We start from the raw sequence: 10,979 nt of genomic DNA, 5'->3' as shown, positions 1-10,979 counted from the left end.
ATAGATAGATTTTATATAAAGATAGCGAGATATCTATCTATCTATCTAGATATATACAGTTGTGCTCATAAATTTACATACCCTAGCAGAATTTGTGATTTTCTGGCCATTTGTCAGAGAATATGAATGATAACTACTATCTCCTCTAGACCCCAAGTGCGCTGTCTTGGAGTAACCCTTGACTCCTCCCTCTCCTTCAAACCACACATTCAGCACCTCTCACAAACATGCCGTTTTCATCTAAAAAATATTTCCAGGATCAGACCCTTTCTGACCCAGGATGCTACTAAGACTCTTATCCACTCACTGGTCATCTCCAGACTGGATTACTGTAATCTCCTCCTGACTGGCATTCCTGACAAACACCTCTCTCCACTCCAATCTATCCTCAATGCTGCTGCCCGGCTCATTTTCCTCACCAAACGCACTATGTCTACCTCTCCTCTCTTACTAGACCTTCACTGGCTCCCCTTCCCTTTCAGAATCCATTTCAAGCTTCTCACACTCGCTTACAAAGCCCTCACCCACTCCTCTCCCATCTACATCTCTGATCTTATTTCCCTTTACATTCCCACACGTCCTCTTCGCTCTGCTAATGCACGATGACTTTCCTGCCTACGGATCACCTCCTCCCACTCCTACCTCCAAGATTTTTCACGTGCTGCACCACTTCTCTGGTATTCCCTACCTGTCCCCCTCAGACTCTCCACCTCTCTACAAAACTTCAAACGGGCTCTCAAGACCCACTTCTTCACCAAACCCAGCCAAATCTCATCCTAACCCTCTGTTCTACACTCTCCATGTACCCCATCTGTGTCACCCCTGTCTGTCTACCCCTCCCCTTTAGAATGTAAGCTCTCACGAGCAGGGCCCTCTTCCCTCATGTGCTTATCCTTTCTTACTTTAATAATCTTCAACTGCATCAACTCCAGCAGCTTCTGCCACCTGATACTTATTCCAGTGTCATCTGCTGATGTAACTATGTTTATTTACCCTGTACTTGTCCTATACTGTCATCAACTGTAAGTTGCTGTTTTCCTGTTTGATTATTCATGTACTCTGTAATTGGGCGCTGCGGAACCCTTGTGGCGCCATATAAATAAAGGATAATAATAATAATAATAATAATAACTCACAAACTTTTCTTTCACTCATGGTTATTGGTTGGATGAAGCCATTTATTGTCAAAGAACTGTGTTTACTCTTTTTAAATCATAATGACAACGGTTATCAATCATATAATGACAAATGGCCAGAAAATCACAAATTCTGCTAGGGTATGTAAACTTATGAGCACAACTGTATATAGATAAATATACTGTAGATGTGTGTATTATACATGGTGTGTGTGTGTGTGTGTGTGTGTGTGTGTGTGTGTGTGTGTGTGTGTGTGTGTGTGTGTATATATATATATCCCACTCTTTTAACCTTGTCGCCATCACTGAAACCTGGCTCTCCTCTGACACCACCTTCCCTGCTGCCCTCTCCTATGGAGGCCCCTCCTTCACCCATACGGTCAGACCTGATGGCCACCAGGGTGGAGGCGTGGGCATCCTTCTCTCCCCAAACTGCACCTTTTGTGTCATCCAACCTGAGCCCTCCTTCACCTTCTCCACCTTTGAGGTCCACACTATCTGCCTCTTCTACCCCATTCACCTCCATGTGGCAGTGATCTACTGCCCCCCCTGGCCGCTGTTCACCTTTCCTTGACATTTTTGCTGCCTGGCTTCCCCACTTTCTCTCCTCCGACCTCCCCTCTATCATCCTCGGTGACTTTAACATCCCTATCAACATCATTAATGCAGCTTCCATTAATCTTCTTGCCCTTACCACCTCCTTTGGACTTTCTCAATGGTCCTCCACCCCTACTCACAATTTCGGCCACTCCCTCGACCTTGTCTTCACCCACCGATGTGATCTCTCTGATTTCTCTAACTCTTCCTTCCCTCTCTCTGACCACCATCTACTTTCTTTCATCCTATCATCTTCCCCTCTCCTCTCCACGCCCAGACCCACCATCACCAGACGCAATTTCAGGTCTCTCAACCCCGCTATCCTGTCCTCCCTCGGGACCTTTCTCTCTCCTCTTTCCACTATGACTTGTCCCAACCAGGCAGCCTCCTTCCATAACTCTTCCCTTACCGCTGCTCTCAACTCTGTGGCCCCCCTCTCCTCTGTCCCCCTCCGCTCCTCCAAACCCCAATCCTGGCACACCAAATTAACACGATTCCTACAAAAATGTTCACGCACCACAGAACGCTCCTGGAGGAGATCCCACTCTCTGGCGGACTTCTTCCATTTCAAGTTTATCCTTTCCTCCTACAGCTCTGCTCTTTCACCAAGCAATCCTTTTTCCAAGCACTCATCTCTTCTCAGTCCTCCAGTCCGCGCTGACTCTTTGAAACTTTCAACACTCTCCTTTGCCCTCCTCCTCCTCCCATCCCCTCCTCCCTCACTGTCACTGACTTTGCCTCCTTGTTCATCTCCAAAATTGAGGCTATCCAAAATTACATCTCCTCCCGTCACCCCTCTGCTGACCCCCTGCCCCCACCATCCCTCCCCTCCATCTATCCCACCCTGTCCTGTTTCCGTCCCACCTCAAACAAGGAAGTCCACTCCCTCATCTTATCCTCCCCCCTCAACCTTCCCCTTGGACCCCCTCCCGTCTTCTCTGCTCCCTCCCCCCCACTGCCTGCTCCCACCTTGCTCACCTCTTTAACCTATCGCTCTTTACCGGCATCTTTCTCTCACCATTCAAACATGCTCTGGTGCCCCCTATTCTCAAAAAAAACAACCTCAACCCTTCATCTCTCACTAGCTACCGCCCCATCTCTCTCCTCCCTTTCGCCTCCAAACTACTTGAATGACTGGTCTACAGCCGTCTCACAAGCTACCTCTCTGACAACTCCATCCTTTATCCACTACAATCTGGCTTTCGCCCACTCCACTCCACTTAGACTGCCCTGGTGAAAGTCACCAATGACCTGCTTTTGGCCAAATTCAAGGGCCACTTCTCTCTGCTCATCCTTCTGGACCTCTCTGCTACCTTGGACGCCGTGGATCACCCTCTCCTCCTCCGCACACTCCAAAACATTGGCCTCTCTAGCACCGTCCTTGACTAGTTTACCTCATACCTCACTAACCGCTCCTTCTCTGTGTCTGCCTCTGGAACCACCTCACACCCTTCCATTCTTCCTGTTGGTGTCCCTCAGGGTCCTGTCCTCGGCCCCCTTCTGTTCTCCCTGTACACCTCTACCCTGGGTGCGCTCATTAACTCCTTTGGCCTTCAATACCACTTCTATGCTGATGATACACAACTCTACCTCTCCTCTCCTGATCTGTCCCCCTACGTCCTCTCTCAGGTCTCCAGCTGCCTCTCTGCCATCTCCTCCTGGATGTCTGAGCGCTCTCTGAAGCTCAACATAGACAAAACTGAACTCATTATCTTTCCCCCAGCCAGAGCAGCACCCCCTACAAATATCTCTATCACTGTTGACAACACAATCATCTCCCCCGTTCCCCAACTCCGCTGCCTGGGCGTCACTCTTGACTCCTCCCTCTCCTTTGCACCCTACATCCAAGCTCTGGCGCAATCTTGTCGGTTCCAGCTACGCAACATTGCTCGCATCAGGCCATTTCTCTCCCAGAGTGCAACTAAACTTATCATCCACTCACTGGTCATCTCACGACTCTACCACTGCAATGTTCTCCTCACTGGCCTCACTTGTTCCCACCTCGCTCCCCTCCAATCTGGCCTCAACTCCGCAGCTAGGTTCATCTTCCTCTCCCGCCACTCCACTTCTGCCACTCCCCTTCGACAAAATCTACACTGGCTCACATTCCCCTACAGAAACCTCTTCAAACTCCTCACCCACACATACAAGGCTATCTCTAATTCCACTGCTCCCTACATCTCCAACCTCCTCTCCCTTCATACTCTCTCCCGCCCACTATGGTCGGCCAATGACCACCTCCCTCTCCTCTGCCTTGGTCACTGCTTCCCATGCACAAGTTCAAGATTTTGCCCGTGCTGCACCCCTTCAGTGGAACGCGCTCCCTGCTCCATTAGACTCTCCCCGACCTTGCAAAGCTTCAAACGGGCACTGAAAACGGGTCGGGTGCTGGTGCAATTGCTCGCTCTCCCACGCAAGGAGAGAGAGGTTCGACTGCTGCTGCAGCTGCCTTTCTCCCCAGCTCAGCACACAGCTGCCACTGAATGCAAAATGTAATGAAGAAATGTGCTTATTTTCCCTTGTACTATTGCAGACCCTCCAACATGACCCGCCCCACTAGGTACAAAATGCTCTGTTTCTGGACTTCCCTCTTAATTTATGATTTCCATCACCTGTGTTGAACTAGTTAAATGATAAGAAAGCTGTTTCTTCACAGGTGATGGCAATAATAAATTAAGAGGGAAGTCCAGAAACAGAGCATTTTGTACCTAGTGGGGCGGGTCATGTTGGAGGGTGTTCTATTGGGTAGTGGACCGTACTTTGTTATTGGTCAGTTACAGAGCTGTCTGATTACACTCATAATCATAAGAGTTTTAGGAACACTGTGGATAAAAGCTGTCCACTTTTGTGGCCTTATTAATAAACACTACCCCCATTCAAAAAAAATGCAGGGGATCCCCAGGAGCCCTCCTCATTGCTGGTATCCAGAATAACAGATGTTTGCTGTAGTATAAAGCAGGCCACTACAACCAGCCACATCTTTACAGCTCTTTGTAGCACTACTGTAGAGGACTAGACTGTGAACTCACTGATCCGGGTAATACAGGATTACCAGGGTAACCCATATTGCTATATAGAGAAAAGAGATGTTGGGGTGTTCCATCAAAATTGTCATCCTCTTAAATTCACACTTTTCACTCAGATGCCTTCCTAACCTAACTCTGTTCAAGGAGCAACACCCAGGAGCATAGCCAGATGTCAGGGGGCCCCCTGGCGAGAGCACACTGACATCACTAGCTTTCCCTCTTAAGCAGCAGTAGAAGCAGCAGCCAAAATGCGAGCAGGACAGTATGCAGTGTAGGCAGAGACACAGGATTATCATGTTTCATGAGCTACCGATAGAGCTTTCCGACCAGAGGACAGATAGGAGGGTGGAGAGAGCTGTAAGTGACAGAGGGATCCAGGCTTCTCCTCCTCACCACCTGGGTATCTGAGTCCTGTGTAAACTGTTATGCAACTAAACCATTTGGGTCTAGAGATAGAGACACACACAGAGTCCTCCTGAGTCCTGTCCCAGTGTATAAGTAGTACAGAGCTGCTATTCTTGCATGTGACAAGATAAATTATGATTTTATTTTTCTAGGTATATTTTAAGGTTAAGTTGTATTTGTTCCACTACAAGAAAAGTTTATAAAATAGTTGTCTATCAATTAGGTGAAGCTATAAACAGTACACTGGCATTATTAAACTATTAGTTTAAAACTAATATACACTATTGGTTTAAATTTAATATACTTAAATCATACCTCCCAACATCATCCATTCCAGGAGGGACAAAATGCTCTCTACCTAGACTTCCTTTTTAATTTATGATTGCAATCACCTGTGTTGAAGTACCTTTCTTATCAATTAAATAGTTCAACACAGGTGACTCCAATCATATATTAAGTGGGATGTCCAGGAAGAGAGCATTTTGTCTTTCCTGGAATAGGACACGTTGGGAGGTATGCACAATTGAATCTACATCTCCCACCTTCCATCTGGAGGCCCTCCTGTCTACAGTGCACCGGGCACCCCCCAAGGCTTAATCTGGCCCTGGCCAGGAGTATGACATTGGTGTACAGTATACTGTACACATCTAGAAACATAAAAGGCTTTAAAGCAAGTGATAACTAATACACTGTGCAGTCAAAAATCTCACATTAAAGAAAAAGCTAAATCTCAGCGATGTAAGAGAAATGTTCACTCCATATGTGCTAGACATGTATTTGAATAAGAATAAAAGGTTTTATGTTGGATTGTTTTACAAGTAACTCTTCCCATAGTTCCCATTTCGCATTCAGCATGCAAGCAAAATAAAACTCCTTCCACTTGTAGAATGCTATCATTCAGATTTAGAGCATTCCACAGCTGGGTTGGTAAAGAAATCCCGGCGGTCAGACACCAACTCCGGGTTCCCGGCTGCCAGAATGCTGGCAGCGGGGAAAGCGCTAGAAAGCCCCTTGTGGGCTTGCTGTGCTTACCACGCCGAAGGTTCTATTCCCACTCTATGGGTGTTGTGGACACCCATGAGTGGGAATAGCCATGGCGCAGCTGTCGGCATTCTCGGAAGTCAGGATCTCAGCGTCAGTATTCTGACCTCCGGGATGTTGACTGCTGGGATAGTAACTACATCCCCTGCAGCTAGATGTAGATGCCCAAATAATCCATTATCTCCAAATGCACTGCATATCAGTCAGAGCAGAGTCTTGCATCAGTGCTGCAGAGCGTTTCTCCAGTCCACCGCCACATACACTGTTCATTTCCCAAACACAAATAGTTTGTGTAGGATAATAGCAATTCCTCTCTGCCTCCATGGATGGAACTGTGCTAGATGTGGTATCCAGTCACATGGGCAATGGCGAAATAGAGTTACAGTATCCTAGCCCTCTTTCTGCTAGGTGAACTCTCATCAGTGATCGTGGAGTGGTCTAAAATTAAAAAACTCAACTACTATCATACCACACTGCAGACACCCAATACCATCCAACCCTGGAAGCTAAGCAGTGTGGGGCTTGGTCAGTACTTGGATGGTAGACCACCTAATAATACCAAGTGTAGTAGAGTCCTGAGGATCCAAAATACTCAGGTCCTAACACTGACATCAGAATCACCACTCATCTTCCTTCAAACTAAAACTCCAAACATATCTATAACCGTGGGATCTCTCCATTTTTTTTTATTAAATCCAGATAGCACCCCTCAATTTCCACTAATACCAAGGAACCTGCCTGGCACTCTATAAGAGAACATTCTGAAAGAATAGGGCCATTTGAGAGCCATTATCTACCAATGTGAGCTCCCTACACATTGACCAATTTGATGGTCCCCATATACTGTACTAAAGATATCTTCCTATCAGCCTAAGTGATCATGGGAAGTTCTCAATGTTACATGATTGTAAACATATATAGTGACCACAGAATATTTGTTTCTGCAGCGGGGTACACTGGTATTCAGAGCCGGCCCTAACCAATATGATGCCCTAGGCAAGATTTTGGCTGGTGCCTCCTAGCACCACCGCTGGTTCTGCCTCTGACCTTGCACCTCTTTCCCAGCACCATCACCCCTCACCCATAGCAGTCCTTGTATCCCCTATATTTTAAATAGGAACAGTTCGCACATTTGACGCACAGCCCAAAAAGGGGCATCTTCTTGCTGGGAAGGGGCATGGCCACACAATAGTAACCCCAATTCCAATTACGCCACACAGTGCTGCAACTTTATTCACATTTTATCTTGCGATAGTGTCCATAATTCATATTACATCCCACAGTAGTATCACTTTACCTTATAAACGTTACACCTCACAGTAGAGCCCCTTATTCACATTACATCACACTGAATTGCTCCTTATTCACATTACACCACACCTTATTGCTCTTTATTCACATTAGACGACACAGTAGTGCCCTTTCTATATGCAACGCCACATAGTAGAGCACCTTATACACATAATGCCACACATTAGTAATGCATTTATGCACAATTCCACACAGTAATGCCCCTTACACATATGAGACACATTAATGTCCTTATAAACAATAACACATTATGACAACCTTTATTAATGCCCTTTTACACATAATGTCCCTTACACATATGCTGCACATTATTAATGCCCTTATACACATAATGACACACATAGTGCCCCCTACACATTTGCTGCACATTATTAGTGCCCCTATACACATAATGACACACATACAGTAGTACCCTGTTACACATATGCCGCACATTATTAATGCCCTTATACACATTAATGACACACATAGTGGCCCTTTACACATATGTTGCACATTATTAAAGCATTTTTACATGACACACATAATGCTCCTTACATATATTCCGAACACTACTACACAACCAACCCACTCACATGCACACAGCACTCACACTTCCACTAACACTGTGACCTCTGCCTCTGCTTGGATACAGATGTGTCCTCACAAATCTTGCATCAATGCTAATGTCTGACACCTTTTTTTTTATGAAAATGCATCTTATTTGCATTGCTATGTGACTAGGATGCACAAGCAGCTTCTGCTGATTAAACTGATATGCAGCATGTCTATATACTGTGTGAGACTGTGGCTGTATCTGCATATGAAATGCTACATACAGAATATAGGCATGCCGCATATCATTTTAATCAGCAGAAGCTGATGATGCCCCTTGGCATATCAAATGCCCTAGGCAATTGCCTAGTTTGCCTATGCCTATGGCCGGCTCTGCTGGTATTCCACAGGGAATAACATCGTGGTGTAGAGTTGGATCTTGATCCGAGGCACCAACAGGCTATAGCCCCGCCTCCAGGCACTGGAGCTCAGTTTGTAAGTTGGTGCCTGCAGAGCAGGCAGCTAACAGGTGGGGCTGCGCTAGGCAGCCCTGAAAATAGCTTTTCTTAGAAGACTTCAAGGACCGCAGCACTTTTATGTCAGTCTGACTCCATCATCTCCCCAGCAGCACTGCATACTCCTGCGGCCTGGTTCCCGAGAAGCGCACTGGACTTCAGGCACACACCGCTGATGCTCTCCTGGATCGCGTGGCTGCACATCAGGGAGGAGGTAAGAGGGTCCCCCAGGTGGGACCAGCCGGTTAATTGCAATCTGGTCATGGTCCCAGGAAACGGACCGCACCGCTGGCGTGGACACTTTACTGCACTGGGACCCCACTTTATCCACCAGGGCAAGGGAGCACAGGTCGGAGTTACTAAAATCCATTTGTTATAGGCTCCACAGTACCCGGTGGTGAGGACCAGCATAGGGGATAAAGCGCTGACCTGTAGCCCCTCCACCAGCTCCGGGCACCATCTACTGCTGGTGTTCCCGCACTCGAGCTGCATTTCACTCTCCCTCACTCCCTGACTGAGATTTTGGCACCATCTTCACTCCTAGCTGGGCTGATCTCCGGGACTGCAGGGCTCTGTCTCCTCTGTAAAGCCGCCTGCCTCATCAGTGCTGTGCTTTTACAGACACTTAAGTATTCTACATGTCATTTTAAACAGTGTTAGTTAAGAACAAGTGTACTGCTATCTGAATATTTAGCACAAGTATTCTGTGATATACATCCAGTATCTACTGTGCATTGTTATATCTATACTCATACATAGTTATATGTAATTTTACTAGTCCAGTGCAGTTTTATTGTTTATATGTAATAACTACTGCATTGTACATGTGACTGAATGTGCCTGTAGCTGTTGTGTGGGATTCCATTCTCCTGTATCACATATTGCTATCACTATATTCTGTACCCTGAGGGGCTAGGTGCATCAGGGTCCCATATATATATAGTGGTACACAGAATATACAATTTGGTATTTTTACTGTGTGTTTCAGTCACTTCATATCGCTTAAATCCTTTGTTTTGTGTCTAGTGTTTACTGTCACATAACATAGGGTTGTTTTTTGCTGATATTGTGTTTGTCTGGCTATATTGTACCGTTACGCCCTACGGCTACGTTCCCTATAATGTCTGCCGCACAGGGCGGGAAATACGTGGACGCTTCTGCATCCTGCAGTACTGGCACCACGGATTTACCTGAGGGGGAAGTTTTAGCAACTGGTGCAGGCGCTGAGTGCCATATACCCAGTCTACCTGCAGTACCTGTGGCTAATCAGGACCCACCTTGGGTAGCGTTCTCAAGTATGCTGAATACACTTGTGACACGTCTTGCACCCCCTGTGGGACCTCCTGTGCCATTGCAGCCACATATTGTCCCTGTAGTTAATCCACCCTGGGCGGATGCTCTGTCTACCCAATTACAACAATTAAATCAATCCTTGGTTAGACAAAGATCTACCCCACGCCCCCCTGGGGCCAAAGGTTCATCTAAAAGGGATATTTCTTCCTCACAATCCACTAATATTTCGGATAATTCTTCCGATGAGGATGGGGAATATACTGATCCGTCAGACACTGATACAGTTGCTTCTGATGAGGAATCTACAACTCAGGTCGATGTTCCTAACCTAGTGGAGGCTATTAAGCTAATTCTTCAAATAGATGATGTCATTGAGCCTACTACTGCGTCTAAGAAACCTGATAAGATCAAACGTCAGAAGGTTGCTATGGTAGTCTTACCACATTCTGACCACTTAATTGTCTATACGTCAGAAATCCTGGTCATCGCCAGGAAAGAAATTTTCCCTGTCTAAAAAGGTGCTAGCTCGTTATCCTATCCCTGCAAGTTGAGTAACAAGTAGGAAACTCCACCGCCGGTGGACTCTCATGTCGCCCGTCTTGTGGTGTCATCTACTCTGCCTGTCCCCACTGTCACCTCACTGAAGCAACCGACGGATAAGCATGTGGAGGGATGCCTGAAGTCTATTTACTCCCTTACTGCGAAAGGTATTGAAGCATGGGTTCAGGCAATTGAGGATGAGCTACCTCAGGACTTTTCTGACACTGCCAGGCAATACCTGTCTTATATTACCACAGCCTCCCACTATATTCAGGATGCGGCCTCTGATGCAGGTGTAATAGCGTCCAAGGCATCTACTACGTCCATCCTGGCTCGTCGAATTATGTGGTTGAGGTCCTGGAAGTGGACCTGGACTCCAAAAATACCTTGCAGGTGCTCCCTTTTAAGGGAGATATCCTATTTGGGGAGGATCTGAACAACATTGTAACTGACTTGGCTACTGCCAAGACTGCATTTCTCCCGAATACTAATCCTTCTGTTCCGAAAGCTAAGAGTACCACCTTTCATTCCTTTCGACCTCCAGAAAAAGCAAAGGGTCAGGTGTATCCACGACAGGCTCG

The 10,979-nt window shown here is 46.5% G+C and overlaps 1 pseudogene; it reads left to right on the top strand.

Moving 5' to 3' along the window:
* The first annotated feature begins 6,660 nt into the window (after positions 1–6,660).
* LOC134897994 (5S ribosomal RNA) lies at positions 6,661–6,779 on the top strand (annotated as a pseudogene).
* The last annotated feature ends 4,200 nt before the right edge of the window (positions 6,780–10,979 follow it).

The sequence above is a fragment of the Pseudophryne corroboree genome, chromosome 3, assembly GCF_028390025.1.
Source record: "Pseudophryne corroboree isolate aPseCor3 chromosome 3, aPseCor3.hap2, whole genome shotgun sequence".
NCBI classification, from domain to species: Eukaryota; Metazoa; Chordata; class Amphibia; order Anura; family Myobatrachidae; genus Pseudophryne; species Pseudophryne corroboree.
Note: the sequence above shows the minus strand (reverse complement) of the source record. Positions and strands in the feature narration are given on the sequence as shown.